The sequence below is a fragment of the Oratosquilla oratoria genome, chromosome 14, assembly GCF_046742065.1.
Source record: "Oratosquilla oratoria isolate Oo_2021 chromosome 14, ASM4674206v1, whole genome shotgun sequence".
In the NCBI taxonomy this organism is placed as follows: Eukaryota; Metazoa; Arthropoda; class Malacostraca; order Stomatopoda; family Squillidae; genus Oratosquilla; species Oratosquilla oratoria.
In genome coordinates, this window is record NC_134790.1 from 53443544 (window position 1) to 53453543 (window position 10000).

At 38.5% G+C, this 10000-nt stretch overlaps 1 protein-coding gene across 1 annotated transcript in view; it reads right to left on the bottom strand.

Moving 5' to 3' along the window:
* Positions 1–10000, bottom strand: part of LOC143032874 (glucose dehydrogenase [FAD, quinone]-like) — a 298368-nt gene that overhangs the window by 257728 nt on the left and 30640 nt on the right. The window lies entirely within an intron of this gene.

A 10000-nucleotide genomic window follows, 5' to 3' on the forward strand; every position in this document is an offset into this window, starting at 1 on the left:
TCTTTCTTCACTCATTCTTTCCATGTGTCCAAACCATCCTAATACTCTTTCATCAACCCTATCTCCCATTTCACCCCTGTTCTCCTCCTCACCTCCTCATTTCTCACCCTATCCAGCCTAGTAACCCCCACCATACTTCTCAGACACCTCATCTCAAACACATTCAAACTCCTTCTCTCTTCTTCTCTTATGTTCCACGTTTCTGCCCCATACAGTGCTGTTGGCACAATCACTCCTTCATACAGTCTCCTCTTCGCATCCATTCCTAAATGTCTATTCCTCATTACACTCTTTAATCCACCAAGGCATTTACTCGCTTCTCTCAATCTACATTCTACCTCCACCTTCACTCCACCTTTTCCTGCTACACTTGCACCCAAGTATCTAAAACTATCCACTTCCTCCAGTCGCTCTCCCTTAATGTTCACTTCCAGTCTACTACCACTTTCGCCCCTTGTACATCTCATCACCTTACTTTTACCCACATTTATCTTCAGCTTTCTTCTATCACATACTCTCCCAAACTCTGCCACCAGCTTCCTCAATCCCTCCTCTGACCCTGCCACAAGCGCAGTGTCGTCCGCAAACAACAGCTGGCTCACTTCCCACTTTTCTCCATTTTCTTTAACCATCTCCAATCCCTGACCCACTACCCTAGCATTCACCTCTCGCACCACCCCATCCATGTATAAGTTGAACAGCCAGGGCGACATAACGCATCCTTGACGAAGTCCCACCTTTACTTCAAACCACTCACTCTCTCCATTTCTAATCCTGACACAAGCTCTACTACTCTCATAAAAACTCTTGACAGCTCCCAAAAGCTTTCCTCCTATCCCATAAATCTGCATAACCTCCCACAGTGCCTTTCTGTCTACCCTATCATAAGCCTTTTCCAGATCCATAAAAGCCCAAAAAACATCCTTCCCCTTTCCTATAGCTTTCTCACATATCTGTCTTACCACAAAGATCTGATCTACACAACCTCTACCTGTCCTAAAACCACACTGTTCCTCACCAATTACTCCTTCTGTTCCTCTCCTAATCCTCTCAATTAAGATCCTCCCATAAGCCTTCCCTACTACACTTAACAGGCTAATCCCTCTGAAACTACTACATTCACACTTGTCCCCTTTTCCCTTGTAAAGTGGAACTATACAGGCACTTCTCCAGTCCTCCGGTACTCTACCCTCTCTCCAGCAAACATTAAATAACCTCACCAACCAGTCCACCATCACTGAACCTCCCTTTTTCAGACATTCTGCATGGCATCCATCCAGACCAGGTGCCTTACCTGCTTTCATCATCTTTACAACTGCCTTCACCTCATCCTTCCCTATTTCTCCTCCATTCTCCTCACTCATCACTCTCATTTTCTTCGCATTTCCCACTGCAGCTATCTTTCCTTCCCTATCCTCCTTCACATTTAGCAACTCCCTAAAATATTCTGCCCATCTTCCCCTCACTGCCATCTCTTCCATTATAAACAAAATAAATAAATAAACAAACAAATAAATAAAAGTTACTATTTAATTTTTTTCCAATTCAATTCTATCTTATTTTGCTTTATTTAATTTTTTTGGCTTGGGGGTAAATTCATGTCAAAAAGGGGTCACAGTTTATTGAGAAACCATTTTGTTCAAGGTATACATCCCTCACCTGAATAAAATTGTCTAGCATTAACGTAGAAAATTTAAATAGAATTGCGTCACTATTTTGGGACCACATATATTTCGTCGGGTGGGAGCTAACGGTTAAATGAATGAATTAGTAAATACGTAAGTAAAGAAATTAAAAGTATTGAATGGATGATTGGATAAATAACTGAATAGATACACAAATAGATATATTATAAATGAAAACTAATGAATGAACAAATAAATGAATAAAACACAAATGAATAAACTATGAGTGGAAATTAATGAATAAATAAATAATGAGTAAATAGTAGATAGATAAATAGATGAATATTGAATAAACAGATAAGTGGTCGATAAGCAAATATATAAATAGATGAATAAACATATAAGCAAATATATAAATAAATAGGTAAATATAGAAAGGAATAAATCAATATGTAAACAAATAAAAAGATAAGTAAGTAAATAAATCAATCAATAAATGAATAAAACAAATTGATATTTATATTTTGCAAATATAAAAAATAAATGAAAAATTAAGTGACAAATGGTTAAATAAACAAACATATACACAAATAAAAACAACTTAATGCATAAAGAAAGGAAAAATAACATAATTTTGCTGTTACCAAACAAGACATTCCGTATACTGCACCACGAGACGACAACGACAGAGTAATTGCCGCGAGCTATTGTCCTTACAATTGTTGCAAATTTTCTCCTTAGAATCGCTCTATGACGAGAAAGTCGAGACTTCTAGATGACAGTGACAAAGTCTTCAGATGGCGTCCCATTTGAGTGCACTAGAGAAAGGTTGATCAAAATGAAACTTATAATCGTGTTCACTAAGCTACACAATAAATAAATTCCTTCGTCATAGCTTGGAGATATAAGATCGTATGCGGTGACTCGCTCTTAGCAGAACTCGAACCACAATCCACGTAGGCCCGGGTTTGCTCCCCAGCGAGTGTTATTGCCTTGGCCGTTCGAGTTGGTAGATTAGTGGTTCCCATTTTTTCTCTTACTCACTTGGACCTAATTTACCATGGCATCTCAAAACTTATTCCTAGAACTGTTTTTGAATATTTATGATATCTTATGCACAAAGATGTACTATTTTTGTGTTTTCTTGAATTCTTATCTTTTTCACCCCATCGTTACGCCTCCAAAATTATCACATTCCCTCACCCTCTTACCCCTGGATGTAATTTACCTCCAGTCTGGGAACCACTGAGAAACACCAGAGGTAACGACCGGCTTCGATTTCAACTACGCGCTTCTTGGCGTAAATTCTTCGCGTCACTTTCACTATGATTCGTAAATCATAAGTCACATACAAGCGTGGAATAAAACTCCCGCCCAATAATGAAAGGACGGGACTTCCAGAACATTAAGCTTTGTTATCGCATTAAGGCAATGGCGATGTTAAAGGTGAAAGTACATTAATTGTCAACTTCCACTTCGTATCCTAATCACATTTTTATAATATTCTTGGCGGCTGCACTTGCTACAAGAAGATGACTAACACCATACAATATTTTAATAATTTCTCTGTAAATCAATTTTTGGAAAATACCACTAACTACAGCCCCCGACGCCGCGTTCATTCTTATAACTGCGATCTATCATGATATACTGGTAGAGTTCCTGGCTCCCACTACGGCTGTCCGGACTGGAATCCCGCCCGGGACTGAAATAACTTAAGTATCGGTGCGCTGTGGGTCGTTACTTCAACTCGTGGGAGGGGAGTTGGGTGTGGGTATGTGCGTGTAAGGTTACAGCATTACCCATATATCGATCATATATGAGGTCTGAGCTCTCTTCCGGGAGGGAAATAGCTGTCGATCACGAGTCCAAGACTTGATCCAAGACCATGATGAATCAAACACACACACACACACACACACACACACACACACACACACACACACACACACACACACACACACACACACACACACACACACACACACACACACATATATATATATATATATTTATATACACACATATTTATATACATATGTATATAGATATATATATATATATATATATATAAATATATATATATCACAACAAAGTTATGTCGTAGCACATTTGTAAAATAATACTGAGGACCCACTTTCGGAGAAATAAGCGAAGATATAGAGATCTGTATATTTCAATCACTTACTGTGATCCTCTTCAGCAGATATGAATTACAGAGTAGAGAACAATGTGTATTTATACTGAAAGAGTGAGGTAAGCAAGAAGGGACGGGGGCTCAGGTCACGTGTCCGGCGCGCATTGCGTGGACCTTGGTGGCTCAGGTCACGTGTCCGGCATTACGTGGACCTTGGTGTCTTTTGTCCACCGCTAATGTAGATGGTATCATTTTATTCATAGCAAAAGAAGAAATACAATCTGGTGACCATTGACCATAGGAAATGTTATCATTTGGAAAATTGTTTATTAGGGAGGATTCTACCATTTTTCTTCTGAAACTACACTTGGATTTGTAAATTATTTCAGCATCGTCCCAATTTATCCGGTGGTTTTTGTTGGCGACGTGCTGAAATACCGCGGAATTTTCCTGCCCGTATTTTACAGAGTTCTTGTGCTCCTTGACCCTGGTAGTGAGGTCTCGACCCGTCTGTCCCCAATATACATCCTTGGAATCTAAACAAGGTAATTTGTAAACTCCAGGAGTTGTATTACTCTTGGATCTATGATGTATATTGACGACTTTACTGAACAAATTGTTGGGATAATTGAAGATAAAATTTACCTTTTACTTTGGTAACAAATGAGACAAGTCATTAATTGATTTATTAAAAGGTAATTTTATGCATCTATTATCCCAATTATGATTCAAGGCAGAATGGGAATCTGTTTTGTGAAAACTAATTTTAGCCTTACTAAGAGATTTTGTAAAAACCACGGCGGGTATCCTAATTTAGTTAGTTGATTTCTTACTGAATTTAGTTCCAATTCTAAATATTGGGAGCTACAAATTCTCAAAGCCCGTAAGAATAGGCCTGAAGCTAAACTATATTTTATTTTGTCAGGATGGTGGCTAAAGATATGTAGGTAGCTCCCTGTGTGTGTGGGCTTCCTATGAACTGTGAAGGACAAAGACTCCGCATTTCTTATTATTAATATATCTAGAAAAGGTAATTTGTGATCTATTTCCCATTACCTTTTCTAGATATATTGATAATAAGAAATGCGGAGTCTTTGTCCTTCACAGTTTATAGAAAAGGTAATTTGTGATCTATTTCCCATTACCTTTTCTAGATATATTGATAATAAGAAATGCGGAGTCTTTGTCCTTCACAGTTTATAGGAAGCCCACACACACAGGGAGCTACCTACATTTCTTTAGCCACCATCCTGACAAAATAAAATATAGTGTAGCTTCAGGCCTATTCTTACGGGCTTTGAGAATTTGTAGCTCCCAATATTTAGAATTGGAACTAAATTCAGTAAGAAATCAACTAACTAAATTAGGATACCCGCCGTGGTTTTTACAAAAAGCTCTTAGTAAGGCTAAAATTAGTTTTCACAAAACAGATTCCCATTCTGCCTTGAATCATAATTGGGATAATAGATGCATAAAATTACCTTTTAATAAATCAATTAATGACTTGTCTCATTTGTTACCAAAGTAAAAGGTAAATTTTATCTTCAATTATCCCAACAATTTGTTCAGTAAAGTCGTCAATATACATCATAGATCCAAGAGTAATACAACTCCTGGAGTTTACAAATTACCTTGTTTAGATTCCAAGGATGTATATTGGGGACAGACGGGTCGAGACCTCACTACCAGGGTCAAGGAGCACAAGAACTCTGTAAAATACGGGCAGGAAAATTCCGCGGTATTTCAGCACGTCGCCAACAAAAAACCACCGGATAAATTGGGACGATGCTGAAATAATTTACAAATCCAAATGTAGTTTCAGAAGAAAAATGGTAGAATCCTCCCTAATAAACAATTTTCCAAATTATAACATTTCCTATGGTCAATGGTCACCAGATTGTGTTTCTTCTTTTGCTATGAATAAAATGTTACCATCTACATTAGCGGTGGACAAAAGACACCAAGGTCCACGTAATGCCGGACACGTGACCTGAGCCACCAAGGTCCACGCAATGCGCGCCGGACACGTGACCTGAGCCCCCGTCCCTTCTTGCTTACCTCACTCTTTCAGTATAAATACACATTATTCTCTACTCTGTAATTCATATCTGCTGAAGAGGATCACAGTAAGTGATTGAAATATACAGATCTCTATATCTTCGCTTATTTCTCCGAAAGTGGGTCCTCAGTATTATATATATATATATATATATATATATATATATATATATATATATATGTATATATATATATATATATATATATATATATATATATGTATGCAAGCACCCTGATACAAAAATGCAATATAACCATAGGAGAAGGGAAACTTGTAGACAGTAAGTACTTTCGTATATAACATCTGAAGATGTAATATACGAAAGTACTTACTGTCTACAATTTTCCTTTCTCCTGTGGTTATTTTGCATATATATACATACGTACATACATACATATATATATATATATATATATATATATATATATATATATATATATATGTGTGTGTGTGTGTGTGTGTGTGTGTGTGTGTGTGTGTGTGTGTGTATGTGTGTGTGTGTGTGTGTGTGTATAATACATATACATATATATATATATATATATATATATATATAAATTTATATATATATATGTATATATATATATATATATATATATATATATATATAGAGAGAGAGAGAGAGAGAGAGAGGGAGAGAGAGAGAATAAGAGTGAGAGGTTGCAAAAAGACACTTATGCTCCATGAGTAAACACTGAAACTTATGAGAAAGCTAGAAATGTTACCACTGAAGAGAAGGTGGCCACTCCCTCGTTCCCATTACACCAGACTTTTAATCTGTTTACAACCAAAACCAATGAGTAAGAAAGGTACAACTAGGATTAAGAAAACCCGTTAAAAGTCAACATCAAGATCTATCCCATCTAAGAAAACTTCTGGAACCCCGATAGAAGGGACGGACGCTCTCCGTGTTTCTGGGTCACCCGCGAACACTGAATTCCGACTACAACAACCCTCGGCGTCACAACAGCGCTATTATATCATGTTTCTCTTGCCGTGTATTTACAAATACCAGCTTATGGTCTGAGATACATGGAGCTTACGTTGTATATCATGCATTTGATACATTAAAAATTTCTATCATATCACTTCAATAATAATAACTTATTTTCTATACTTTACTCTTTCAGTATATCAAGCTTTGTCTTACTATGGATCAAATTTTTACCTAGTGTTCGAGTGATCGATCATGTGTGGATTCACTCCCTGCTGGTATTCAACAGCGGCATGGTTTTCTACCACAAGTCCCTAAAAATTGAAAAGCGAAACCTATACACTCGACTGAACGGAGGCGTTTTTGCACCACACGATTTCACCTCACAACCCTTCATTTCTCCATGTCTTAACTACACCTACAGAACTTAATTGCACACACAGGATCTAAGTGCATAAGAAGATTCTTGTATGGTGCTGCTGCTTTTCATGCTGCAGTGATTCTGGCACAGCTCACAATCATACATTCCTCCTGGTCTTGGCAGCACCTACAGAACCTAAGGCGTTTCTAAATGTAAATAAGACCACTCAAGCCAGCTGCAATCCAACGAATTGCTAAAGGGGGAAACAAGAACACTGAAAACATAATGCAACTCGTCAGGTGAAAAATAACATTTCTTCCAGTAACCATTACAAGACCTAGGAACTAAATTTTCTAGTCTGAAAATATGAATTGACATAACTTTTTCCATTTATAGGGTGGGATAGAGGGGAAGGCGAGCTTTCCTTAATTGGATAAATATTCTTGGTACGGTCAACAAAATCATGATCTATACTATTTCAATATAGGTTGCAAATGAAACGGAACCCCTACAAATTAACGTTCTCTGCATTAAAAAATTTGCACGATTGTGAAATAAGTGTTGGTAATAAAACACAAAAAATAACAGAAATTTATATAAAATACTTAGTAATATACTTAAAGGGAACAAAAAGAAAAAAAATAGTTTGTGGCCCAAATATCCACCCTAGGACGCCCTCGTGGCCCAAATGTCCTAGGTTGTAGTTTCGTGGCCCAAATATCCTAGATTCCCATAACACTGGTTACTCTGAGCTCTTGAGTCCACGCCGACCCTTGGTTCGAACTTCCAGAGTCCTTGGGCTTCTCGAGGTGCAAGGTTGAGGTTCTCCTGTGTACTGCGTCTATGAATGATGTCCATGGCATTGGTTCCTCGAAGTCCAAGGTCTTATGGGTGCGGTCTTGGCAAGCATCTCGAGATCTGAAGAGGCACGCTACAACCCTTTCGTACCATAACATATCTTATCTACCTTTGTACTCGTTAGCACCACCCTATTCTACTCAGCGGACGAAGACCGAAGGGGAAAGGGAGGATCTGAGAACGCAATAGACTAAGACTGTTTTATTCTGAAGTGGGAGAGACAGGGGTGAAACTTGTGTGTCTCCAACCTCAAAGAAATCTCCATCAAAGGAGATTCCACCCCGAGGGGGCCCCATCCTTTTTTACCGAAGGGGGCACGGAGAGAGAGAGAGAGAGAGAGAGAGAGAGAGAGAGAGAGAGAGAGAGAGAGAGAGAGAATTTTGTTGCAAAAGCATTTTGCGTGGTTGTCTGATTGTGCGCAAATAAGGGGTAGATGTACAGGCAGAGCATTTGACGTGTAGAACAACGTCATTGGAAAACAAACGAAGAACTTTGTCAAAGTAGTAAAGTTTCAAACAAATTTTTTAGTCAGAGGTTAGATTCTCAGTTTCATGAATAAAAGCGCACAATGATTTCCGCAAAAAATATCTTAAGTATCCATTGGTATATGGAGGAAGCTGACTGCTGTACAAATGAACACGAACTATATTTCTACATTGATTATGCAGATGTCTCCCCCCCCAAAAAAAAAAAGAAAAAAAGAAACAATAGTCTACATCTTCGGCAATAAACTTTCAGTTGTACGTTCTCGTGTAACCGCAATTTAAGGCAGTGGTTCCCTTAAGGAGCGTACCAGGCTCTGGGGCAGCGGGACCTGTTCGCGGGACAGCAGAGCAGGTCCTGGACATTATATCGATGAGGAAAGCATATCTCGAGGCTTCGTGTGGTCAGCATTCAACTGGAATTATGACGGAAGACCACTGTATATAGAAATATTGAATATTTGATAATGAGAGTGAGATTTTCATAATTTCAATAGCTCATCACCCCATAAGCTCATTAATATCCTCAATCTCGCATCTACTCTCAAGCACTGGCTCTTTGACAATTACGATCAGCGTCTCCCAACCTTAGGTGCTAGCACCACCTGGGGTTACTGAAATCAATTATAGTAGGTCTTGAATAACTTATCTATAAATTTTGGTTATCTCTTGATAATTTTATAGTGGTCACTAACCACGCGATATATATACCGTGTGGGCAGTGACCCGTGGTGAACAATTACATAATTGCATTGGATTAGGTTAGATCGGGCCAAGCAGAGTCGCACTGTCACAAGCGCATCAAGTCCTTGTGAGCGACATAATACGCGTTCCATGCCACGTGGTTGTTTTGGTTTGTACAATTACCACGATAGCCACGTGGCATGGAACACGCGTTATGTCGTGGTTTGTACACGATAAAGATATGGCTTTGTTCACGGTCTGTTACAAATGGACTATACTTTCATCCGTACATCTCGTTTCAAAAACATAAATTACTCTTTAGTCCATTACATAGGAGAGAGTAAAGCTTACCATTCAATTATCTGACAAATAATTGTTAGGCTATCTTTATGTTGAAGCACGTGAAAATACACAAGAGATCCTTTTTGATAGCACTAATGTCTTCCATTTGACGATTCCCAACAATCTGAATCATTATGACACAATGTCTGCTGCTCAGTGACGAGGAAATAATGCGTAACATTTAAAATAGTGTAAAGACACTGGATTCAATTTGAGGTAAGGGTTGAGTGACTGCGACATCCTGCTTCAATGATGAATGACCGTGAGAAACAGGAAATTATGCCACATACTTGAGAAACTTATTATTTGTATTCTGCAACGTTGATGCGACAATCAACGGTACGGGTAGGGTGTGCACGCACATGTATGTGTATGTGTATTCACTTAGTCTTTGGATCACGTGTTGGACTCGTGATCGACAGCTATTTCCCTCCTGGAAGAGAGCTCAGAGCTCGTAGGTCCGTGTGTGTGTGTGTGTGTGTGTGTGTGTGTGTGTGTGTGTGTGTGTGTGTGTGTGT